The sequence below is a fragment of the Dendrobates tinctorius genome, unplaced genomic scaffold (assembly GCF_039654945.1).
Source record: "Dendrobates tinctorius isolate UK_male_01 unplaced genomic scaffold, ASM3965494v1 ptg000032l, whole genome shotgun sequence".
Classification (NCBI taxonomy): domain Eukaryota; kingdom Metazoa; phylum Chordata; class Amphibia; order Anura; family Dendrobatidae; genus Dendrobates; species Dendrobates tinctorius.
In genome coordinates, this window is record NW_027361700.1 from 20,716,742 (window position 1) to 20,743,016 (window position 26,275).

Sequence of the window (26,275 nt, forward strand, 5' to 3'; positions counted from 1 at the left end):
AATGCCGCGCACACGGTAGGTCTAGACGGACGTAGCGCCGCCGTCTTGGGCTACTCCTGTGACCTTATACCGTGTGTGCGTTTTTTACTGAGTACTGTGACTACAACAGGCTCAGTCTTTTGTGTTTGTACTTTTTGGCATCTCTGTGAGTTAACTGAGATTGCTCTGCGCACCTGGGTGAAGTTTAACCCTGTGCGCATTTCCGCCATATTGCTCCTGCCACCACTTAGCAGCGGTTATATCACCTACTGCACGGTGGACCCCGAGCGGCGAACGCACTTTATTATTATTTTTATTTAGTGCGTTCCGCCGTTCCTAACAGAAAGAAACAATAGAGAGAAAGAATGAGGGGACAGAAAAAAACAACAGAGAGTGAAAAAAAGAAAGAGGGGAAAGACAGAACACACAGAGAAAGAAAGAACAGAGAGAGAAAAAGAACAGAGAGAGAGGAAATAAAGAATAGATAGAGAAAGAAAGAGGGGAAAGAAAGAGAACAGAGAGAAAGAAAGAACAGAAAGAGAGAAAGGAAGAGGGGAAAGAAAGAAAGAAGAGAGAGAGAAAGAAACAGAGAGAGAAAGAAAAAAAGATTCTATAAAGATACTATAGCAGCCCGGCTCACATTGTAGTGCCCACCTGAGCCTCCCGGTGTAGGACATATCATGATCCGCTCACATGGCCAACATCCCGAGTCCAAGGCGATCCCGCTGTCCGCGCTGTCAGAGGAGGACACGGTGATGGATCTGAAGCATTCCCTGAAGTGCCTCCATGGTTTCGTCACAAACTCCTCCTGAAATTACCTAATTTCCGGTCAATTTCCAGCACGTCATTTCCGGTGGAACGTCACGTGCAAATTTTAAAGTGCTCCTCGGGGCTCCGCCATGTACTCCTGTGTCCACTTGAAAAGTAACCTCCCGGCCAGGGCAGTGGGGCAGACTCAAAATCGGGACTGTCCTGCTGTATCCGGGACGTTTGGGAGGTATAAATGCTCCCCACACCTTGTACACGCATGGCTCTGCACATCTCATGCACACACGGCTCCGCTCCGTACACCTCGCACGCACACGGCTCCACTCAGTACCCACATGGCTCCACTACGTAAACTGTTATGAATGGGTCACCAAGGAGGATAGCAGGACCAGGCTAAGCCACAGAAAACCAGAGAGGTTGGTTACTAAGTGGATGTAGACCCCTGATTCTGTCCACACAACTAGCAGTAGCCGTGGAGCATACCTACGATGATCCTAGATGTCTCGGCACAGCCGGAGAGCTAACTAAGCCTAAAGCAAGAAAGGGGAAATTTAAGCTGCCCCGGAGCAGACTCCAAAGGAATAGATAGCCCCCAAACATATATTGTCGGTGAGACAAGATGAAAGCACAAATGCAGGCAGAAAAATAGACTGAGCAATCGATGGAGCCCACACTGACTAGACAGGACAGGAAAGGAAAGACACTGTCTGCAATCACGCAAAAAACCCTGCTAAAGTCCAACACGTCTGATGCAAAAAACACTGAAGTCACACGACTTCGCCCCCCACTATATCAGCACCCTGGTATATTCTGAAAGCAAAGCAAAAAGAGACCAATATAAAAGGGGACAAAACAAACTAGCACATGCAGTAACATATGGGCAGTGATTCAGCACAGCCCCAGCCGGAGCTAGCTGACCTGCACAAAGCAGAGATAAACAAAACCAGATCAAATGCAAACAGAATAGCAAATGAACCACTTAGCTGAACATGCAGGGAAAGAGCAGGAGACATTAGGCCTCAGGTGGCACAGGAAAAAAAAATCACCAGCAGGGATAGAGGGAGTCAACTGTCTTAAATCCCAATCAGAAACCCCAGATCTCCAATCGTCTTCCTCATTATCAGGTGGCAAGCCTCTGTCAATCAGATCAGCACCACTACCTCCAGTAACCACCAGAGAGAGCCCAGAAAGAGAACTCTCAATCTGACCAGCTCCACTATCTTCAGTAATCACCAGAGGGAAGCCAGAGAGAGAATTCACAACAGTACCCCCCCTTTAGGAGGGGTCACCGAACCCTCATCCACGCCACCAGGCCGGTCAGGATGGTCCCGGTGAAAAGCACGAACCAATCTTTCGGCATGAATGTCAGAAGAAGAGACCTAAGAATTATCCTCCTGGCCATAACCCTTCCATTTTACCAGGTACTGGAGTCTCCGTCTAGCCAAACGAGAATCCAATATTTTCTCTACCTCATACTCCAAATTACCTTTAACCAATACAGGGTCTGGAGGTGCCGCCATGGGAACTATTGGCTCTACAAACCTCTTCAACAAGGATTTATGGAACACGTTATGAATCTTAAACGTAACTGGAAGAGCCAAACGGAAAGAAACGTGATTAAGGATTTCCAAAATCTTATAAGGTCCAATGAATCTTGGCTTGAATTTTGGAGACGCAACCTTCATAGGAATATTCTATGAAGACAACCAAACCATATCACCCACTTTAAATCGGGGACCCATGGTCCTCTGCCGGTTCGAAAACCGTTGGGCGTTTTCCTGAGAGTGGGACAACTTTGAGGATGAAATGCAGAGGAGAAAGATAACTGAGGTTTGGAACAAAAAGCTCTCCAAAATCTGGAAACAAACTGGACTCCTCTGTCCGACACAATGTTCTCAGGAATCTCGTGCAACCGAACCACCTGTTGTAAAAACAAGGGCACCAACTCAGAAGAAGATGGCAACTTTGGGAGTGGCACAAGATGGACCATCTTAGAAAATATATCACAGATCACCAAGATAACAGTCATTCTCTGAGAGACAGGAAGATCAGAAATAATATCCATTGAGATATGAGTCTGTTGAGGTAGGGCTAAATTAACCCTTCACGGTTGAGCCAGTGATTTCCAAATTAATTTACAGGGCGTTGCTAGCAACTGGGAATGACCACACGGAGATGGGGGTCTCTGTGAATCTCACATTACATAGCATTCTGCTTAATTATGCAAAGTATACAGCTACCAATAGAATCGTAATACATTTAAGCCAATAGTATTGTAAGAAAATCAGAATATGTCCCCAGCTGCATGACGTAGAATATAGAACAACAGCACATTCTTTTAGGGTCTCATCTCATATCTCATATCTTGTACAAGCTAGAACAGTCTGGTTTCATAACAGCCGTGAACTTTCATCTAGTTAAGTTACAAAATTTAACTCGTAAACAACAAAATGGCGTTGCAAGCACAAAAATGGATCCCGAAGAACAAGATGTCCCGTACATCTGAATACTGTACTTCACAATTCCCCCCTAGATAAATTTTGATAACACATATGCAGCATCAGAGGTGCTATTCCAAGCCATAAGCTCGAGGGGTACTGGTCTTCACATGACTGATGCCGAGTTACCCGTCATGGCTGTCGCGGCGCACCCGTCCCCCCTGTATACTGCAGTTCACGAATAACAATTTTTGATGATGGTGGTGGAGATCTTTTGTAGGTAGGCATGTGCTTGGCTTCAACATCTTCATCAAGTAGCCTTTTAAGATCGGTGCAGAGAAGAGCAGGGGCAACGACACCTTTGGTATCATCATTAGCCGTCTTAGTGCAGAATTTCCTAATACATACAGAAATACACCAAAGAACAAGTTTTAGTATCACATATACAACAAGGATACAGGTAGCAATGTGTAGCAAGCTCTGTAAGATCCCAGCTATCCAACCCCCAATTCCCTTAAACCAATTGGCTGGATTGAGAAAGGAGAAAGTGTCTGACCACCAACTGTCCTTATTACGATCATTGTCTTTATCGTATTGATCTCTGAGTCTTTGAATATCTTCTAACTTTAACTTTAACTTCATAGTACTGTTAGGATCTATATAATGACAGCAAGCGGGTCCAATGACCTGACACATACCACCTTGTGCTGCAGTTAAATAGTCCAGCACTATAGTATGTTGATTAGTGACTATAATAAGTTGATTTTGGACAGCAACAGTAGTGTTAAGTATATCCAATATATCCCAAACTTGATCATCTAGATAGTCTGTGGCCCTAACCAATTTATCCCACATTTGTGTAATCATAGGGTAAATGAAAATAGAACTGACAATTTTATTGGCCACACTCATCTGCACTATATGTGGTCTCCCTGAAGGGCGGGGTGAATTGTCCGCAGCTCTTTTGTATAATGTATGTTTGGGTATAGCCTGTGTATCCAACTGTTTGTTCGGAATAACAAAGGTGGCCGGGGTCAAGCGACCCAGAGTACAAGTACCTCTTACCCCTACTGGCACCTATTTATAAGCATTGTCTCCACATACCCAGAACATGTCATCAGGTAAATCCCATAGGGCTGAATGTTGCAGTACCAATCTATGAGTTAAGTCTATGAATGCAGATGCATTCTGAAGCATACACCAAGCTGGAGATTGTCCTAAAGGACTACGATAACCTACATCAGGATTTCCACAAGTGGGGGTTCCTGGCACATATTCAGAGGACTCATTACAAGATATATTGCCAGGGATACTGGCACAGCTTTCGTTGGAACCCTGGGGAAACAAATTAGAATATTCCCATGACGTGTTATGTAACCTTCTTTCTAGCAACATTGGTTTGAAAGCATCAGTAGAGTGTGAAGTTACATTGAAACTGACTTGTAGACCATACATTGGAACTTGCCCCAGATTGGTTAAACTAGTCTTATTCTTAGGGACCCAAGCCCCTCCTTTGTAGGCCAAATATTGAAGTTGTGTATTACTTCCTGAAAAGTTACCTTGCCACCAGGGGTATCCCACCCATCCCACAATAGGTATACCAACAGTTAAATTCCATAACTTAACATTATCTGTGGCATTATTAGCGAGTGTGTCAGAACAGTCAGTCCAAGCAAATAACTCCTCGGGTGGAACAGGGATAGCCAAAAAGGGGATGCTTGTGGCTGACACTGGTGAATACGTGCAAATCCAACAGTCTGCCAGAGACTGGGAATTGTCCAACAAATCTCTCAGTAATTTTTCATGATGTTGTATAACCTTATTATTCAAGGACGTTGGGGAATTTAGGCTGTCCCATGCAGTTACCAATAATGTGAAAAATGCGAAAAACCAAAACATTATGTCCCTTCATTTGCTATTGGCTTGTTGGGTGATGAGGAGGACTTCATAGGGACCGTCATACAAGGGTTCTAGTCCGTGCTTCCTGACATGCCTTTTCACGACTGCCAAATCACCAGGCTTCAGGTTATAGCAGGTGTCGGTTTCTGCTGAATCTGGAAAAGAAGAGGAAACTAGAACATGGGTGTTAGCAAGATTTTTACTAAGCTGAATAACACATTGAACAGCACCGTCAGTCTCTTCTGATAACTGCTGAAGCTGGAAATTTGCAACTGGGGGCCTAGCACCAAACAATATCTCATATGGGGACAGGCCATATTTTACAATAGGGGTAGTACGAATGTGGTATAGTACAATGGGTAGGAGCTCTGGCCATGGAGCCGTAGTTTCCTGCATCATTTTGGTCAATTGTCCCTTCAATGTGCCGTTCAGCCTCTCAACTTCCCCACTGGATTGTGGGTGATACGGAGTATGGAGGGCTACAGTGGATCCAAGCATTGTCAGAACTTCTTGGTACACATGAGAAGAAAAGGCCGGACCTTGATATCAACAACTTCTGGAACCCCATATCTGCATATAACTTCCATTACCAGTTTCTTCGCTGTGGTTTTTGCAGTCATATTGGTAACAGGGAATGCTTCCGGCCAACTGGAGAACCGGGGCCCAGTAGAATTTTTGCACCAGTGCAAGGGCCTGATTCTTTCCTCGATGTGTAGGCCCATGTGCCCATGTGGCAATAGCAGGGTACATCCGCTTAGGAAGACACACGAGTTGGTCCTTTTTCCAGAGACCATTATCCATACGTGCCTCATCAGTCTTCCATTGCTTCACCTCTTCCTTTGGAGACATTCTCTGCATCGTCATTAAGCGGTCTCGCAGGGTCCGACAGAAAACTTCAGTCTGTTGTAGATCATCAGGTTCTTGTAGGGTCAATGCTTCTTGTAACTGTTTACGCTGAGAGCGTGTGGTCACCATAGTTGGTTCAACGGGTAAGAGAGCGGCGGCTTTTGCTTGCATATCCGCAAATGCGTTGCCAACAGTCTGTGGACTGTTCCTAGGACCGTGCGCCTTAACTTTGATAATGGCCACCTGAGTAGGTAATTTGATTGAGTCCATGAGGGTTTTAACAGCTTCAGCATTTTTCACTGGGGTTCCAACAGTAGTAATAAACCCTCGATTGGCCCATAGAGCCCCAAAATCGTGAGCAGTACCAAATGCATACCATGAGTCCGTGTATATATTAGCCCGTCTGTTCTTGGCCAAAGTACATGCAGTAGACAGAGCCTGGAGTTCTGCTTCTTGTGCGGACTGTGAGGGCGGGAGTGCAGCTGCGTGCACTACAGTGTCTTCTGTGGTAACAGCATATCCCGTGTGGAATCTACCAAACTCGTCAGCATATCTTGAACCATCCGATCAGGATTTGGGAGTGGATTCTCACTGACATTTGGTGGAGTAGCTGTTTCTTCAGTCAGAAGTTGGGAACAATCATATTGGAGGTAATCCTCATCACTGCCATCTTCCCTTATAGTTCATTATACCGTCTTTCAAGGCGTTGTAAAGGGGTTGCATTATGCGGGATGCATCCGGTATCCACTGACGACAATAAGTGCATAAGAAAACGCTGGAGTTCAGTTTCATCTTTTGGGAAAGGAAGGGAGCTGACAGCTATTTTTCTTTCTTCTGCGAGGTGTCTGGCACCCTGAAGGAGACAGTGACCCAAGAACATCACTTGACCAAGGCCGAACTGAAGTCTCGAGGCCGAAACCCGACAGTTCAGTGCTGCCGGATACTTAAGGAGGCTAACAATGGCAGAAATGGCTAAAGACACCTGCTCATATTTTTTTTTTTTTGCAAACTGGTTGGGACTGTTTTGGGCCCCTTGTGACATAACTGTCCATGTTAACTGTTGTCCCTGCTAAGTGAATGCAAATAGAAACTGGCAATCATTGTGTAACGGAATGCTAAAGAAGGAATTGGTAAGATCAATAACTGTAAACCAAGCAGCATCCTGGGGTATTTGGGACAAAAGAGTATGAGGATTAGGCACCAGGTTTTAGAAACACTTTTACTGGTTCTAAAGGCATTTTCCCTATATCATTTGGCCATCATCTTGGAATTGTATTCTGGAGCGGAACTGTGATAATTAATCTGCCCCTAGTAAATTTACTGGACATGTGGGAGAGATTACGAACTGAACAGTAACATTGGGAAAAGGTCCCACAGAAATAGGGTTTATGAAAGAATATTAATTGGGTCTACCATCTACTCCGATTAAAATAGCAGGGGAATGACAATCTCTGAAAATGTTCGAGTCTGGCACAGCGCCATAATTAGCAGGGAGGGGCTGAGGAGTAAGGTTCTCAGTAGCTGAAGACTGGGAGGGGGACAGAGTTTGCTGTGTGGGCTGAAGGGCACACTGTGTGCTCGCAGCTGCGGTGGGGGCTGGAGGCTGCTGTTTGCTTTTGTTTTTTTTCTCTGTACGCTGAACAGACGGGTTAAATTCTTCTGAAAACTTTATTTATTTATTTTTTTTTTTAGCGGGGACTGAGGCTGGCAGCGGTGGCTTATAAGAGATACTGTGAGCGTTTAACAAAGAAAAGGTGGGGGCTGCGACTCTCGGTCTCCTTGTACAATTCTCATCTAGCAGGGAGACCTCTTCTTTCAAATCATCACTTTTAACTATTTCCCTGACACATTAATATCAATCTTAGTTCCTTTGTAACCACATTCTCACAGCACAGTCACTTTCTTGAACCACATTACATTCCGTCTTTGCCATAATTATAGACAATTTTTCCTTCTTCAACATAGCAGTAACAGAAACAATCAGAATTCACTTTCTCTGTTCTTCCTAACACCTTCGTCACACAATTCATGTGCCAAGCCACAAAATTCTTCTTTTCCTTCCACAGATTCTCTCATTTAGAGCTAAATATCCTTACTTCAGTTGTGCACAATACTGGAGCAGCCGTCTCAGTCTGTCCCACAGGGTCAATAATCCCCCTCTGGGATTGCCCAAAATTCGCGGTACTCAGTGAAAGGAGGAGGGCGTCTCAGACTATCCCTCCGGACACCTCTGTTTATATATATATATATATCTATATATACCTGAGTTACATATCCTACCCATCTTCGATCACTGACCACGCCTGACTACTAAGAGTGAATTCAGGATTTCAGGATATTTTGACTATAAAGAGAGTCACAATCACTGGTCAATCCGGGGTGTCCGTCCCTTATGAGGTACGGTTCGAGCACTGGGCCCCCAACGGGACTACACCTCTATATGATTCCACCCATGAATCACCCCACCACGGGGACAAACCTCAGATCCTCTTTGCAGCAACAAGCACAGGAAAACCACACCAACGGTCAGTCTGAACAGTATAACTGCCAACTTACCGCGGCTGTGGGGGGTGATCAGTCCCAATTTTCCAACACCTGTGTCCGCTCCGAGGGTCCTTTGTCTTGTTGTCCTCCGGGGGCAGGGGCGTCCCTATTCGGGGGCCGCACGTTGGGCGCCAAAACTGTTGAGGTAGGGCTAAATTAACCCTTCACGGTTGAGCCAGTGATTTCCAAATTAATTTACAGGGCGTTGCTAGCAACTGGGAATGACCACACGGAGACGGGGGTCTCTGTACGGGAGGATCGAGGCAGATCACTGAGCCCCTTTACTGAATCTCACATTACATAGCATTCTGCTTAATTATGCCAAGTATACAGCTACCAATAGAATCGTAATACATTTAAGCCATTAGTATTGTAAGAAAATCAGAATATGTTCCCAGCTGCATGACGTAGAATATAGAACAATAGCACATTCTTTTAGGGTCTCATCTCATATCTCATATCTTGTACAAGCTAGAACAGTCTGGTTTCATAACAGCCGTGAACTTTCATCTAGTTAAGTTACAAAATTTAACTCGTAAACAACAAAATGGCGTTGCAAGCACAAAAATGGATCCCAAAGAACAAGATGTCCCGTACATCTGAATACTGTACTTCACAAGTCCATGGCCTCCTGGCCACTGGCAGGGGCATTAACAACCCACTAGAACAAGAACAGGACTTGGACCGAGAACAAGTCCCACAGGACTGCACAAAATTCCTGACATCACGAGATAAGGCAGGCCACCAAAAAGACCGACTCACCAAATCTCTGGTACCAAAAATACCTGGATAACCAGCCAACGCGGAGCAATGAATTTCAGACATTACTCTTTTCCTCCACTGGTCAGGGACATACAATTTTCCTATAGGGCAACGTTCAGGTATGTCCTCCTGAAATTCCTCCAGGGCACGTCTCAAATCGGGTGAGATGGCGGAAAGAACTACACCCTCATTTAGAATGGTAGTAGGCTCGGTCACATCAAGAGAATCCGCAAAGAAACTCCTAGAAAGGGCGTCCGCCTTAACATTCTTTGTGCCAAGAAGAATAGAGACCACAAAATTAAAATGCGTGAAAAACAAGGCCCACCTAGCCTGTCTAGGATTCAAGCGTTTGGCTGATTCAAGATAAATCAAATTCTTGTGGTCGGTGAGGACCACAACTTGATGTCTAGCTCCCTCTAACCAATGTCTCCAGTCTTCAAATGCCCATTTCATGGCCAACAATTCCCGATTCCCTACGTCATACTTACGTTCAGATGGGGAGAATTTTCGAGAAAAGAAGGCACAGGGATTCATCTTAGAAGTCACCGGATCTCTTTGGGACAAAACGGCTCCTGCACCAATCTCAGAAGCATCTACCTCCACCTGAAATGTGAGTGAGGCATCAGGTTGCCGTAGAACCAGAGCCGAAGTGAATCTCCGCTTAAGCTCCTGAAATGCCGAAACTGCCTCTGGAGACCAATTCACCACATCAGCGCCCTTTTTAGTCAAATCAGTCAGTGGTTTACCAATACTAGAAAAATTACTTATAAATTTACGGTAGAAATTAGCAAAACCCGAAAACTTCTGGAGAGCCTTCAAAGAAGTGGGCTGAACCCAATCATAAATGGCCTGTATCTTGGCCGGGTCTATTTCAATAGCCGACAGGGACAAAATGAATCCCAAAAATGAAATCCTCTGTACACCAAAGAGGCACTTCGATCCCTTAACATACAGAGAATTTTCCCTCAAAATCCGGAACACAGTCCGGACATGTTCCACATGAGAATCCCAGTCACTGGAAAAGATCAAAATATCATCCAGATAAATTATCAAAACCTTATCCACAAAGTCCCGGAAAATATCGTTCATAAAAGACTGGAAGACAGAAGGGGCATTATTGAGCCCAAAAGGCATCACCAGGTACTCAAAATGTCCCTCCGGAGTATTAAACGCCGTCTTCCATTCATCCCCATGCTTGATGCGAATAAGATTATACGCCCCCCGAGGTCAAGCTTGGTAAACCAACAGGCACTTTTAACTCTGGAAAATAAATCAGAAATCAGGGGTAATGGGTACTGATATTTAACAGTGATTTTGTTAAGGAAACGATAGTCAATACATGGCCTTAATGAACCATCTTTCTTGGCCACAAAAAAAAACCAGCACCAAAGGTGAAGAGGATGGTCTAATATGACCCTTCTCCAACAACTCCTTGATATAAGATCGCATAGCATCATGTTCGGGTACCGATAAGTTGAAAAGCCGACCCTTGGGAAATTTACACTTGGGCATTAACTCAATTGCACAGTCATAACTCCTATGAGGAGGCAAAGACGCAGACTTACTCTCACTGAATACATCAGAAAAATCAGCCAAATAGTCAGGAATATCATGAGACTGGGGAGAGGTGGAGAAAACAGGAGTGTCACTAAGAACACATTAACAACCCCAACTCACCACAGACACAGATTTCCAATCTAAAACAGGATTATGAGTTTGCAACCAAGGGAAACCCAGAACAATAGTATCATGCAAATTGTGCAACACCAAAAATTTACAATTTTCTTGGTGGTCCGGGGCGACCCGCATTATCACCTGGGTCCAAAACTGGGGTTTATTCTCCGCCAAGGGAGTAGCATCAATACCCCTCAAAGGGATAGGAGTCCGCAGGGGTATCATGGGAAAACCACAACGTTTAGCAAAGTCCAAATCAGGCCTCAGGCGGCACAGGAAACAAATCACCAGCAGGGATAGAGGGAGTCAGCTGTCTTAAATCGCAATCAGAAACCCAAGATCTCCAATCGTCTTCCTCATTATCAGGTGGCAAGCCTCTGTCAATCAGATCAGCTCCACTACCTCCAGTAACCACCAGAGGGAACCCAGAAAGAGAACTCTCAATCTGACCAGCTCCACTATCTTCAGTAATCACTAGAGGGAAGCCAGAGAGAGAATTCACAACAGTAAACCCCGTACACATGCGGCTCTGCTCCGTACACCTTGTACACATGCGGCCACGCTCTGTACACCTTGTACACATATGGCTCCACTCCGTAAACCTTGAACACATGCGGCTTTGCTCCATACACCTCGTACACACGCGGTTCCACTCTGTATACCTCGTACACACGCGGCTCCGCTCCATACACACGCGGTTCCACTCTGTACACCCCATACACACACGGCTCTGCTCCTCTCCGTACACACACGGCTCAGCTCCGTACACTTCGTACACACAGGGTTCCGTTTCGTACGCCCCGCACACACGCGTCTCCGCTCCATACAACCCGTACACACATGGCTCCGCTCCATACACACGCGGCTCCACTCGATACACCCTGTACACACACGGCTCGGCTCGGCTCCGTAAACACACGGCTCAGCTCCGTACACTTTGTACACACAGGGCTCCATTCCGTACACCTCGTACACATGCAGCTCCACTCCGTACACATCGTACACACGCGGCTCCGCTCCGTACACCTCCTACACACGCGGCTCCGCTCCGTACACCCTGTACACACGCGGCTCTGCTCCGTACGCATCTCTGCTCCGTACACCTCTTACACACGCGGCTCCGCTCCGTAAACACACGGCTCCACTCCATACACACACTGCTCCGCTCCATACACACACGGCTCCGCTCCATACACACACGGCTCCTCTCTGTACTCCTCGTACACACGCGGTTCCGCTCCATATGCATCTCTGCTCTGTACACCTCTTACAAACGCGGCTCCGCTCCGTACACATGGCTCCACTCCATACACACACGGTTCCGCTCTGTACACCTCGTACACACATGCCTCCACTCCATACACACATGGTTCCGCTCCATACACACACACACAGCACCGCTCCATACACACACGGCTCCACTCCATACACACATAGCTCCGCTCCATACACACATGGCTGCGCTCCGTACACATCGTACACCAGGGCCGCCATCAGGGCATGACAGCCCTTACAAGTGTATGGGGCCCGATGATTAGGGGGGCCCAACCATGCTGGCAGCCCGGTCCGCAATAGGGCCCCCCTACATTTTATTCAGGATTCTCCAGCTTTATATTAAATGAAAGCCCAGCGCATGCCGGGCCCCCCCCCCCCCCCCCCCGGGCCCCCCGGGCAGGCCCCCCCCCGCACCATGGTCCAGCCAGCGCCGCAATCCCCCCCGTGCACAATGGGCCAGCGTCAGCGCCGCCCCCTCATGTGACGTTACATGCTGCTCTGCTCCACTTCCTCGTTCCGGAGCAGAGAGCAGCATGCTGTGGTGTGCCATGTGGGACTGAGAGGCAGTTGGAGGCTGCAGTCGGACTCGCAGAAGACGGTGGACGTGGACGGCGGCAGGGTAGGGTAAGTAGTCTGTTAGTGTCTCTGCGGGGGAATGCTTTAACCCTATGTGCGGTCATCCTCTAGGTCAGTGATACTCAGCCTGTGGCTTTGAAGCCGCCGGAATACTACAAGTCCCAGCATGCCCGGTCATCCATAGTCTGTAGGTCTTCACATTATACTGCCCACTGCACGGATCCTGGCACCATCCTCACCGCGATCCACCACCAGTCACCCTGTTGTCAAACTCCACTTGCTGGCTGTGCCCAGCCCTCCATATTCTCCTCCATGGGCATCTCCACCCACAGTGCTGGCATCGCCGGTCTATGCCTCCTCTTCAATGTTTACTGCTCTGAGCCCACTATCCGGGACCAGAAGTCAGGACACCCTATCTGACAGTGCAGGAGCCATTGTACCAAGTCTAAGGAAGGAAAGCCACTGGTTTCTTTTATCAGGGACCCCCATGTCCTGGGGGAGACCCCATACCCTAGGGGGACAAAAGAGACCCTTGTCCTACGAAAGACAGCTGGGACCCCTATATCCTGCTATATCCTGAGGGGGCAAAGGCTGTATATCTAGCAGGGGGTGGAAGGAACCCCTATATCAGGCAGGGGGGCAGGAACACTTTATCCTAAGGGGCAGAGATCCCTATACCCGCAGGGGGGGTAGATACTCCTATATCCAGGGGTGGGTGCCACAGACCCCTATTTCTGTGGAGGGGTGGGAGGGCAGAGACCCCTATATCCAGGGGTGGGGGGAGTGTACCCTATATTCAGGGGTGCAGGGGCAGATTCTCCTATATCCAGGGGTGGGGTCCGCAGACCCCTATTTCCAGGGAGGGCAGAGACCCCTATATCCAGGGGTGGGGGGAGTGAGCCCTATATTCAAGGGTGGGGGGGCAGATACTCCTATATCCAGGGGTGGGGCCCGCAGACCCCTATTTCCAGGGTGGGGGTGCAGATACTCCAATATATAGGCGTAGGGGGGCAGAGTTCCCTTTTTCCAGTGGGGCGGTTATATCCAGGGGTGGGGGACAGAGACCCCTATATCCAGGGTTGGGGGAAGGGACCCCTATATACACGAGGGGCAGGAACCCTGTATCCTAAGCGGGGCAGGGGGATGGCACAGGGAAGCAATATATACTGGGTACATACTGTGTGGGGGCTTGAGCCCCTATATATAGAGGAATGGGGGGCATGAACCCCCATCGGAACACAAAGTCAGAACTACAACTCCCAATATTCTCCTGCCCTACAGCTGCCTCACAGCCTAGTTTGGGTGCAGCTGCTGCAGAAGCTCTTGTGCGGCTCCACTGACAGATGCAGGTGCACAGTTCGGAGTTTGGGTGGGAACTGTCACTCACACAGGAGGTTCTGCAGCAGCTGCATTCTGTGTTGTCAATCTGCTGAACTACAAGTCCAAGACTATCTCCTGAAACTTTGCACCTGCCGTCACCTCCTCGCATATTGGTCACTGAAGGTGGTGAGCTCTGCAGTCACTAACAGGAGGTTCTGCAGTGGCTGCGTCCTCATTTTGTGGGGCGGTCAGTCACATCCAGACAGGTCACAGTGTCTCAGTCTGTCCCTCTCTCCGACGTCTCCGGTGGCGTGGGCCCGGGCTCATGATGGATGGGGCGGGAGTGGGGCTGTGCGGGACAAATCTCCAGCGTCCATAGGCATGCCGCACGTTGACTGTTTCCACTCCACCTGCAGCTCAGCCTTTTAGTCAGCAGCACAGACTGTGCTGCATAGTACCAGCATGCTGCTGACTGTCTCCACCGTGGCACCTGCAGCTCAGCCATTGTCCTTTCCTTTTAGTCAGCAGTGCTGACTAAAAGGATAGGACAACGGCTGAGCTGCAAGTGGAGACAGTCAACATGCTGGTACTGTGCAGCACAGTCTGTGCTGACTAAAAGGATAGGACAACATCTGAGCTGCAGGTGGAGACAGTGAACATGCTGGTACTGTGCAGCACAGTCTGTGCTGACCAAAAGGATAGGACAACGGCTGAGCTGCAGGTGGAGACAGTCAACATGCTGGTACTGTGCAGCACATTCTGTGCTGGCTAAAAGGATAGGACAACGGCTGAGCTGCAGGTGGAGACAGTCAACATGCTGGTACTATGCTGCACAGTACCAGCATGTTGACTGTCTCCACCGGCAGCTCAGCTGTTTTTCCAAGAAAGGGCGGAGGGATTTTGGAAGGTTTGCGTGGTGGAGGAGGAGCTAGGGTGGAGGCGGAACTGGGGTGGAGCCTGGGTGGAGTCTCAAGGGGGCCCATAAATTTTGCCAGTATGGGGCCCCAGAAATTCCTAGTGGCAGCCCTGTCGTACACACACGGCTCCGCTCCATAAACACACGGCTCCGCTCCATACACCTTGTAAACCCCTTCTGACCCCACACATAAACTTCCCTCATCCAGCACCATGATAACCAGCACAGCAGAGAGAGTCCTGCATACACGGAGGCTCCTGATCACTGCAGCCCCTCACAGCCTGCAATGACGTCGTTAGGCTGTAGTTCTCTTCTCTGTGTGCACAGGACCTGTGATGAGGTCACAGGAGGAGAGGAGTCAGGAGTCACATGATGATCATGTGACTCCTGACTCCTCCCCTCCTGTGACCTCATCACAGGTCCTGTGCACACAAAAGAGAACTACAGCCTAGTGACATCATTGCAGGCTGTGAGTGGCTGCGGTGGGTCTCTGGGAGGGCGAGGATGGGGTGCATGGGGGGGGCGTGTGACTTATCTCCCTGCAGTGAATCTCCCGTTCCAATTCAGACGAGACCTCTGCTATCACAACCCCAAACTGAAGAATGGAGGACGGTGGCTAAGGGGGCGACACCGGCTGAAAACTGCGCGATAAGGCGTCAGCCTTGACATTCTTAGACCCTGGACGAAATGTAATCGTAAACTGAAAACGGGAAAAAAAAAGTGACCAAAGGGCCTGTCTGGGCATTAGTCTTTTAGCAGACTCAATGTATGACAAATTTTTGTGATCCGTGATCACCATAACCGGGTGACTGGCCCCCTCCAAAAAGTGCCTCCATTCTTCAAACGCCAATTTGACCGCAAGAATCTCTCTATTGCCTACGTCGTAATTTTTTTCCGCAGCAGAGAACTTCTTGTAAAAGAAAGCACGTGGCCTGAGGTTGGATAGAGTGGCAGGCCCTTGGGACAACACTGCCCTCACCCCCACCTCAGAGGCGTCCACTTCCATGACGAATGGTTTGGACGGATCTGGTTGTACTAACACGGGAGCAGACATAAAGCTTCTTTTCAGGGTTGCAAAGCCCTCTTTTGCGAGCGAGGACCAGTTTCTCACATCCGCAGCTTTACAAGTAAGGTCTGTGAGTGGTTTGACCACCTGTGAAAACCCCCGAATAAATTTGCGGAAATAATTGGCGAACCCCAAGAAGCGCTGAAGACCCTTAAGGTCTCGGAGTTGCACCCAATCCGCAAAGGCCTGCACCTTCTTGGGGTCCATGCGAAAACCCTCACAGGACACAATTAATCCCAAAAAAGACAATTCTTGAACAAAAAACACATTTCTCCAATTTGGCATACAGATGATTTTCCCTCAGTTTTTGGAGAACGGTTCGTACATGATTCAGATGTGATTGACTGTCGGGAGAGTATATCAGAATATCGTCTAAGTAAATAACAACAAAACGACCAATGAGATCTGAGAATACCACGTTGATGAAATTCTTAAATATGCCTGGGGCATTGGTAAGACCAAATGGCATGACTAAATTTTCAAACAGTCCCTCGGTCGTGAGTAACGCGGTTTTCCATTCATCCCCCTCCCGGACCCTTATCAAATTATATGCCCCCCGAAGATCCAGTTTGGAGAACCATTTTGCCCCTGAAAGTTGGTTACACAAATCGGGACTCAACGGAAGGGGGTACGTATTTTGTACAGTAATCTTGTTGAGCTCACAAAAATCAAGGTAGGGACGTAAACCACCATCTTTTTTATTTACAAAAAAAACCCCTGCCGCCACAGGTGAGACTGAGGGACGTATGTGTCCTTTGCAAAGACTCTCAGCAATGTAATCTTTCATGGCCAAGCACTCAGGGCCAGATAAATTAAAGAGACGGGCTTTAGGCAATTTACCCCCCGGGACTAACTCGATAGCGCAGTCAAAGGGTCTATGTGGCGGCAACGCCTCGGCCTCGCTTTCAGAGAACACATCTTCGAATTCGTTCAGGTACTCCGGAATACCTTCCAGCTCGACAGATGACACAGATACAGATTTAACAGGTTCAACCAATAGTGCAGACTTCTCACATAACATCAAATCATTAAACCCCCACTGAACAATCTCCCCCGTTTTCCAGTTAATGATTGGGTTATGGCGTTGTAACCAGGGCATGCCCAACACCAATCCTGCTGGTAGATTGTCCAGAACCAAACAACTTAATTTTTCCACATGGGTAGTGCCCACCTTGAGCGAAAATAAGTCAGACATAAAGAGAATTCCCTCTTTAGTGAGGGGGAGGAGTCAATGGCCACCACTTTGATCGGAACCTTAAGTCTAACTGTCCCTATCTTACAGCGTATGACCAATTGGGAGTCAATGAGATTGATGGATGATCCGCAGTCCATGAAAGCTGTAGAGGGAAAACAACAATCGTCCACTAACAGTTCCACATGAAGCAACACCTTAGAAAACGAGGAAAAGGGTACCTGAGGGTCTGAGTAGTCTCCCCGCTGACTACACAGACCTAGTCGTTTCCCGTCGACCGGGTTGAGGATGGACAATCAGGACACTCCCTTTTCCAATGTCCCGTTTTACCACAGTAGAAGCATAACTGCTTTTCTCTCTGGCGTTGTCTCTCCTTTTCCTTCAGGGAGAGAGCCCCTACGTCCATGGGCACAGAAACAGTCTCTTTTCCATTAGGGAACAATGGAGTCTCCGCCTGCATCACCCCCCTGGCCCGCAGCCTGCGGTCCATCCGGACGGCCTGGGTCATGGCGTCCTCGAGTGAGTTAGGTGGGGGATGTAATGTCAAGGCATCCTGTAACCGCTCGGATAAGCATCTGCGAAAGAGTCCTCGGAGTGCGGTGTCATCCCAAGAGACCTCTGCGGCCCAGCGGCGGAATTCTGTACAAAACCACTCAGCCGAGTGTTTCCCCTGACAGACACTCATCACCATGTCCTCTGCCAATCGCACTCGGTCTGGCTCATCATATATGTGCCCGAGGGCCTCAAAAAACGCATTCACAGACACTCTCTCAGGAGCATCGGGAGGAAGGGAGAAAGCCCAAGCTTGTGGGGACCCTCTTAACAGAGACATAATGACCCCAACCTTCTGACTTTCGTCCCCAGAGGAACGTGGCCTCAAACTAAAGAAGAGTTTGCACCCCTCCATGAAGACCCTGAACTCCTTTTTGTTCCCAGAAAAGAAATCAGGCAGTTTAACGGGTGGTTCTGGGGACAGGGGCGTATTCAGAGGGGGGCAACCGGGGCATTTGCCCCGGGCGCAGCCGACAGGGGGCGCCATCGGGCTGCCTGATGCGGCGGTCCAAGGAGGAGACTCCCCGTCGGCGGCATTGTGCCGCCCCCCACACTCAGACTCTCCCGTTCTCTGAGCCGGCTGTCAAACTGACAGCTGGTGCAGAGAAAGTGCTGCGCGTCTGTGTACCAGCGTCTTCAGATGCTAGTACACATACACACTGTCTGACAGACTCTGTCTCTGACTCACTTGTTGCGAAGGTGTAAGCGCCGCTGCGCCCGTGCACCGCCACTGCCAGCAGCGTGATCATGCTGCGACGTCACAAGCCGGCTCTTCAGAGGCGAGCTGAGGCAGCGTTGCGGTTGGTGCGGTAAGTGCTCCAGTCGGGTAATGGAGCTGAAGACACCACCGACGACTGTGCAAGGGAAGATAGGGGGATGGCTGCCTGCAGAGTCCCATGGTATGGATAGGGAGGGAGCAGGGGGAGTTAATTTACTGAGGACAGTGTGTGAGGAGGACTCGGAGCAAGGCCAGGCCCAGGGTGCAGACATATTAATGTGATTTGGTGGAGAAAGATTGAGGAACATATGGGGGGTGGAGGGGGAAACCTGAGGACATTATGGGGGAAACCTGAGGACATTATGGGGGGATCATAATGTGTGGGGGGATTTGGAGTAGGAATATTTAATGTGTGGGAGGATTTGGAGTGGGGATGGGGGATACTTATGTGTGTGGGGAGATTTGAGGACACAAATGAAGAGTGTATGTATGAGGGCATGTATGAGGAAACAGAATGGGGGATGGGTGCAGACACAGTATGGTGAGTGGGGGATGGGTACAGAGAGTATGGGGAGCCAAATGGGTAAATGTATGTGGACACAGTATGAGTAGCGATGGAAAAAATCTACGTGGACACAATATGGGGAGTGAGGGTGATGGGATGTGTGCAGACACAGTATGGGGAGTCAGAGGGTATGTGTGAGCAGGCAGTATAGAGAGTGAGGGGGTAATAATATGAGGAGACAGTATGGTGAACAGGTGGGATGTTAGAGGAGACAGTATGAGGAGGGAGGGGAATAGTGTGAGGTGACAGTATATTGCAGATATTTTTATTTAGGAGCATTATAATGACACTTCTATCTTTAAGGGCATCGTGTGGAGATTTGCTGCAGAAGACCGGAGAATATGGAAGTCTGCAGAGACGGCTGTGGATGAGAAAACTCATCAAGGGGTCTAGACAAGAAGAAAAGAAGGAGAATGACTCCAGAGACGACATCATCTATAAGGTACCTGGATGTAAATATTATTTGTGATACTGACTAATTCTTATATTTCTATTTATGTCAGGAGCATTACAGGGGTTGTCCAGGTTTGTGCTGAGTCTGCAGTCATTCTATGTGACTGCAGACTTCTGAATTCTCACAGAGCTGACTGAATGCTGTTAGGATTCTCTCATGCCGGTAATTTACATACATGCGGTCACATGCTGACTAGACATGTGTGGCCTCACTCAGTGAAAATGAACGGAGCAAGGCCTGGCACGTCTAGTTGGAATGTGGCCAGAAGTATATAAATCACATGCTTGTGCTGACATGACCGTGTACTCTTGCCATCTTGCCACCGGTACGGGAGAATCCTAAGTGTGCAGGGCATTTGTTGTGAGAATTCAGAAGCTGCAATGTCAGGATTCAGCTCTGCAGGTTCCAGTAATCATCACATGGACACTTCACTCATATGCGATTTTCATACTTATGGTCTTGTGACAACGAGCTTCTCTTCCTGCTTCTCTCAGTTTTTCATTGAACATTGAGATCATTAGGGAGAACAGCTCGTCAGTACATGACTAAGTTTGGAAATCGCATAAGTACTGGGAGGGGGGCACCGAACCGACTTCTTGCCCCGTGTGCCAGAAAGCCTAGATACACCTCTGTCTGGGGACAACAAAACAACATCACTGGCCCCAGCCCCCAGAGACCCAGCAGCTAAAGCCCCCCGCACTGTCTCAGAAACCTGCTGCTGAGAACGAGCCAGAGCTTGCTGCTCCAGAGATAAACCCTGAAACATCTGACTCAGATTTTTCATTTGCTCAGCAAGAGATTGTATGGAATCCATATTTCTCAGCAGAGAAAGAAAAAAAAACTTAACGGTCAGTTATAATGTCAGGATCCTCTCAGCGCCGGCGTGCAGCCTCCGCTGAGCAGGGACTCACCCGCACTGTAGGGGGGCCCGGGGTCAGGTACAGCCGGAAAGTACAGATATACAGGACCTGTGGACGCTGATGTTTAGCAAGCAGTCACAGGACCTACGGTCATGTGACTGCAAGGGGGCGGGGTTTAACGTCCTGCTTTCAGAGATGGCAGGACACTATACAGAAATACTCAGAGTCAGGCAAAACGGAGGTTATACACAGAGATATCAGTAAAGTACCAGGGATGAGACAGAACGGATAGTCAGGGCCAAGCAGAAGTCAAAACCAAACAGATATAGAAGGTACCAAGCAGAATCCAAAGCAATATCCAGAGAACAGACCGAGTCGTACACAGAGAATCAAGCAACCAGAACACAGCACAAACACACTCAGGGGTCACCACACAATGCCAATGGCGAAAGTATAACTGACGGGGATGGGAGCATCCTGAGGCTATAAGAAGCCTCTCCCAGAACCAGGGAGAGGCCACAATCATAGCCCCAGGTGTGCAGGTAAGCCTGCACTGGGATCACAACCTTTAACCCCAGAAATGCCAGTCATCAGCTCTGGTTCCAGACATTAACCCCACATGTGCGAGTCAAACCTGCACTGAGATCATGACAGTTTGGGGCTGCTTTTCTGCACCAGCAGTTGACACTCTGCATAGAATTGATAGAAATATGAATTCTACCATGTACAAGGATATACTGGAGAATGTAATGCTGCCACATGGTAAAACCAAAGTAGTCTAAGGCTGGAAATTCCAGCAAGACAATGATCCTAAGCACACATCCAATTTAGTAATAAACTGGTTAGCAAAGAAAAATGTTCACCTGCTGCAATGGCCGAGCCAGTCACCTGATTTACACCCTACAGAGCACCATTGGGATGAGTTGGGGCCAGGGCCACCATCAGGGCATTACTGCCCTGACTAGCGTATGGTGCCCGGTGGGCAGAGGGGGCACGCATCGAGCCCCATCTCATCTGCTCACCGGGCCCTACCGGCAGGCTAAACCAAGCCCTAGCGGCAGTTCAACTCTATTGACGTGCGGGCCCGGGCCCACACATCAATAGTTAATATCCGCCAGCCAATCGGAGGCTGGCAGCTGACATCAACCGCAGCGCGCACGTCGCCAGCGTCTGACGTCATTGTCATTCGCCGACAAGTGCATGCTTCTGCTGCATGGAGGGAGCTTCGCCGCGGGAGCGCGTCAAGGTAAGGAGAATGTGTTTTTATTTATTTTTTATTGAAAGCGGCAAGCCGCGGGCAGAATGGACATGGGGCAGAATGTGAGACACGGGGGCAGAATGTGAGACATGGGGGCAGAATGTGAGACACGGGGGCAGAATGTGAGACACGGGGGCAGAATGTGAGACATGGGGGCAGAATGTGAGACATGGGGGCAGAATGGACATGGGGCAGAATGTGAGACACGGGGGCAGAATTGGTATGGGGCAGAATGTGAGACACGGGGGCAGAATGTGACAGGGAGACATGGGGGCAGAATGTGAGACATGGGGGGCAGAGAATGTGAGACACGGGGCAGAGAATATGAGACACGGGGCCAGAATGTGACAGTGAGACACAGGAGGGAGCAGAATGGACACGGGACAGAATGTGAGACACAGGAGGGGGCAGAATGTGACAGTGAGACACAGGAAGGGGCAGAATGTGAGACACAGGAGGGGGCAGGATGCGACACACAGGGGGCAGAATGGGAGACACATTGTGTAGGTTCATGGGGCAGGATGGATACGATGTAGACAGATGGGGCAGGATCGGGAGATCATATGGGGGCAGAAAGGACACTCTTGAGGGCAGGATGAGAGAACAAATGGCTGGAGCCAGGAATGAGAAGCACGGGGGCCAGAATGGGGGATATTATTACCATAGGGGCTGAATAAGGGATATTATTACTGCAGTGATGTATTTATCTTGTTTTTTTAGGATACTGTTTTAAATGGGGGGAGGTCCTGTTACTGTGTACAGAGACACTATGTCGCCTTTTTTCTTCATCTGGTGTAGTGTAGAAGTTGGGAAAAAATTAAGTAATGTGTTAAGCAAGTGGAGCTCTAGAAAACTGTGTTATTTCCTGCAGAGACTAGCCCTGGCTGGAAGACATGATGGGGGTCTGTGTTGGATTAAAGATGAAAAGCGAAGCTGAAGGACATCACCTAGAGACATCATTGGTGAGTCAGTGTGTTACCTGTACACTGACACTATACACTATAAACAGAGTGCCTTTGAACAATGTCACCAGTGATCACTGTTACCTGTGCACTGACACTATACACTATATATAGAGTTCCAGTGTACAATGTCACCAGTGATCACTGTATTACCTGTACACTGGCACTATATACAGTACAGAGGTCCTGTGCATAATGTCACTGGTGATCACTGTATTACCTGTACACTGACATTATATACAGATCTCCTGTGTATAATGGCTCTTATGGTGATAGTATTGTTTTTTTTTATTAATGATCAGTATTGTAGTGTTCAGTCATCATGTGGTGGTAATATGTGGGCTGGGCATGGTGTGATGGTATTTGTCCCTTCGGATGTGATATAATTGGTCATTTTAAAAATTGAAAAATAAATTAAAAATATACCTAAATTGTATTGGATATATATTTTTTTTTTTGAACATCTTTTTTATTGGATTTTTGACAAATACAGCATATTGACCAATGTATACAGTGCCATAGGATAAAGGACACATTATACAATCTAAGCGTATATATAAGATTAGGTCAATCAAAAACAATATTGCTCACACAACAATAACTTAACCCCATATGTCCACAAATCTACTCGCTCAAAGTGGCTATACTCTGACCAGCCAATTTCTGTATCTATCCTTTCTGATATATTTACTAAATGACACATTTAAGTTTACCCAAATTACCACTTAAATCTTCTAACATGTACAAATCTGAGTTAATAAAAGACACCATTATCTCCTGTATTTCTCCAGTAGACAGAAACGATTCCATGAACACTCTCCACTTTTTGAAAAACTTTTCCGTCATTTTATCTTTCTGTCTTTCTGCCTCTTTTTTTTCCAAATTCAAGACAGAATGCAGCCCTGCCCCTATCTCCTTCATCCCTGGAAGTGTTTTGGCAAGCCAATTTTGCAAAATTAAACGTTTTGTTACTATTTACACCGTGACGGTGTGAAACAAATCATGCAATTTTCCACCTCTTGTTTTGCCTGTCGTATAGTGGAACAACCAGCTCAGTGGGTCGATGTCCACGCAAATCCCACACATCTTAAAATACATGTCTTGAGTCTTTACCCAAAGTTCTTGTGTTTTAGGGCACGACCATATTCCATGTTCCATGTCTGTTTTAGGTGTGCTACATTTAGGGCAACTCGTTTGCCTGTCAGGTTTTTGTGAAGTTGGCTGTATATTAAATACGCATATTATTTTGTGCATTATCCTGAATTGGCTGTCCCTCCACTGTTCATTGATGATATGTTTCCTTACCAGTTCCAAACCTTGCAGTATTTTATGTTCAAGATCTACATCTTGTATGTGTTTTTCCCATTTGTGAAAAACTCTGTCTGTTCCTGATGGACACAGTGTGTCCCTCAGTTCCCCATATAGTGAGGAGATTGATACATCCCCGATGTCCCTGGCAACCATGTCGCCCCATACCTCAGAGTCGATCTCCCTCGTATTGGATATTTTAATAAATGTTTAATAGGTTAGAGTAGAGTAGGGCCCGGCCAAAAGAGTCTACCTTGTCATGATGGCAGATTTAAAAAATCTTTTGGCCAAAACAAGAGCTGCTGGCTATGTGTGTGATCTGGAGATGGGAACTGGTAATGTGTGATTGGTGAGAAGTGGAGTTTTTCCAAGAGAGAGCGGTGGGACTGTGGACAGTTCAAGGGGTGGAGGGCGGGGCTGGGGTGGAGCTTGGGCGGAGGCTCAAGAGGGCCCCAAAAATTTTGCCAATATAGGGCCCCAAAATTCCTAGTGGCAGCCCCGGTTGGGGCAACGGGTTAGGGCCCGTACCCATAGCAATAAAGATTAATTGTTTTCAGATTTGCAAATGGAATGGAGCAAGATCTCTCGGGATGTGCTGAATACCCTAGTGGCTTCAATGCCCCGTCGATGCGGTGCAGTAATTAAAGCAAGAGGTTATGCTACAAAATACTAAGTTATAGCATTGTAAGCAATTAATTACTCTCTATGTTGTGATCAATAAATAGTACACGTAAAACTTTTGGAAGTCAGTTCTCTTTAATCAAATGACCACACCTATTTTCTAAAGTGTTTTGGTTAAAATTAATGTCTTGCATAATGACAATTTCACGCACTTTCAATTAATCACCAGGAAAATTGCATCACAACAATCAGACAGAAGTAACCACATTTAAAAAAAAACACAAAACTTTTTGTTGCCACTGTATATATTTATGTATATATATATAACTATGGCAAAAATTAAGAGACCACCACATCAAAACCCTGTCATGGGCAGCTCATTCTCCAGACCTGAACCCCATTGAAAACCTCTGGAATGTAATCGAGACTATGATGGATAGTCACAAGCCATCAAACAAAGAAGAACTGCTTACATTTTTACGAAAGAAGCAGTGTGAAAGACTGGTGGAAAGCATGCCAAGACGCATGAAAGCTGTGATTAAAAATCATGGTTATTCCACAAAATATTGTTTTCTGAACTCTTCCTGAGGTAAAACATTAGTATTGTTGTTTCTAAATGAATATGAACTTGTTTTCTTTGCATTATTTGAGGTCTAAAAGCACTGCCTTTTTTTTATTTTTTATTTTGACCATTTCTCCTTTTCAGAAAAAAAACCAAAACAAAATTTATTGCTTGGAAATTCTGAGACATGTTGTTAGAAGTTTGTAGACTAAAAGAACAATTTACATTTTACTCAAAAATATACCTATAAAGAGAAAAATCAGACAATCTGAACATTTGGAAGTGGTCTCTTAATTTATGTTATAGCTATATATATATATATATATATATATTGTAAGGATTCTACTCACTTAGGTGCGACGGGAGACAGTCAGGAGGCTGGTTCCCTCAAAGTTCATGCGGTTTATTACATCATAAACCAAACAGCACGTCACCAAAATAAACAGCCTTCAGTTCAGGAGACAAAGTAACATCACATGTCCTTTCCTTCAGGCTCAGTCCCCGAGCCTCAGCGCACACAGGAAGTATATACCCCTCACATACGGCTGCATGGTTCAAGAGCAGGCCACATTAAGAGGGTGTAGCCACACCCACGAACCCAGCAGCTGACTGGTCACATGACTGTGACCTCACCACAGGTCCTTCAAAACAATAATAATACAGCAATATTTGTTATGCCTTACATTATGGAGACAAGCCATTTATGAGACACATATCTCCCATTGATTACACGACCCTTAGCCCTGCCACAATATATATATATATATATATATATATATATATACACACACACACACACCTTAAGAATATTGGATTCCTAATAATATTTTTTTAATAATATATTTTATATTTTAATACCCAATTATATAACATCCTATAATACATATAACAGAGTGGAGGGTCAGCCATTATAAGCACATTGTCACTCTCACATGTGATGTCATACTGACATAGAATTGTGACGTCCGTCCGCGGATCTGGACTGCAGTAGGGACAGCACCCCGAGAAACCCCGAGACCCTTAACCCCTATACAGGGATCTGGAATTGTAGCAAGGCCCAGGGGGTGGCTGTCTGGTGGAGCAGTGCGCCAGAGCAGGACGGTCGCCAATAGGGAAGAAGGTGGGGAACCAAAAACATAGTCAGAAACCGGGAGAGCAGC

The 26,275-nt window shown here is 47.3% G+C and overlaps 1 long non-coding RNA gene across 1 annotated transcript; it reads right to left on the reverse strand.

Moving 5' to 3' along the window:
• Positions 1–2,929: 2,929 nt before the first annotated feature.
• LOC141086483 (uncharacterized) lies at positions 2,930–25,686 on the reverse strand. The gene is made up of 2 exons (XR_012231599.1): positions 25,466–25,686; positions 2,930–5,239 (listed from the first exon to the last, which is right to left on the reverse strand). It is a non-coding gene; the product is annotated as an uncharacterized lncRNA (long non-coding RNA).
• Between the last annotated feature and the right edge of the window lie 589 nt (positions 25,687–26,275).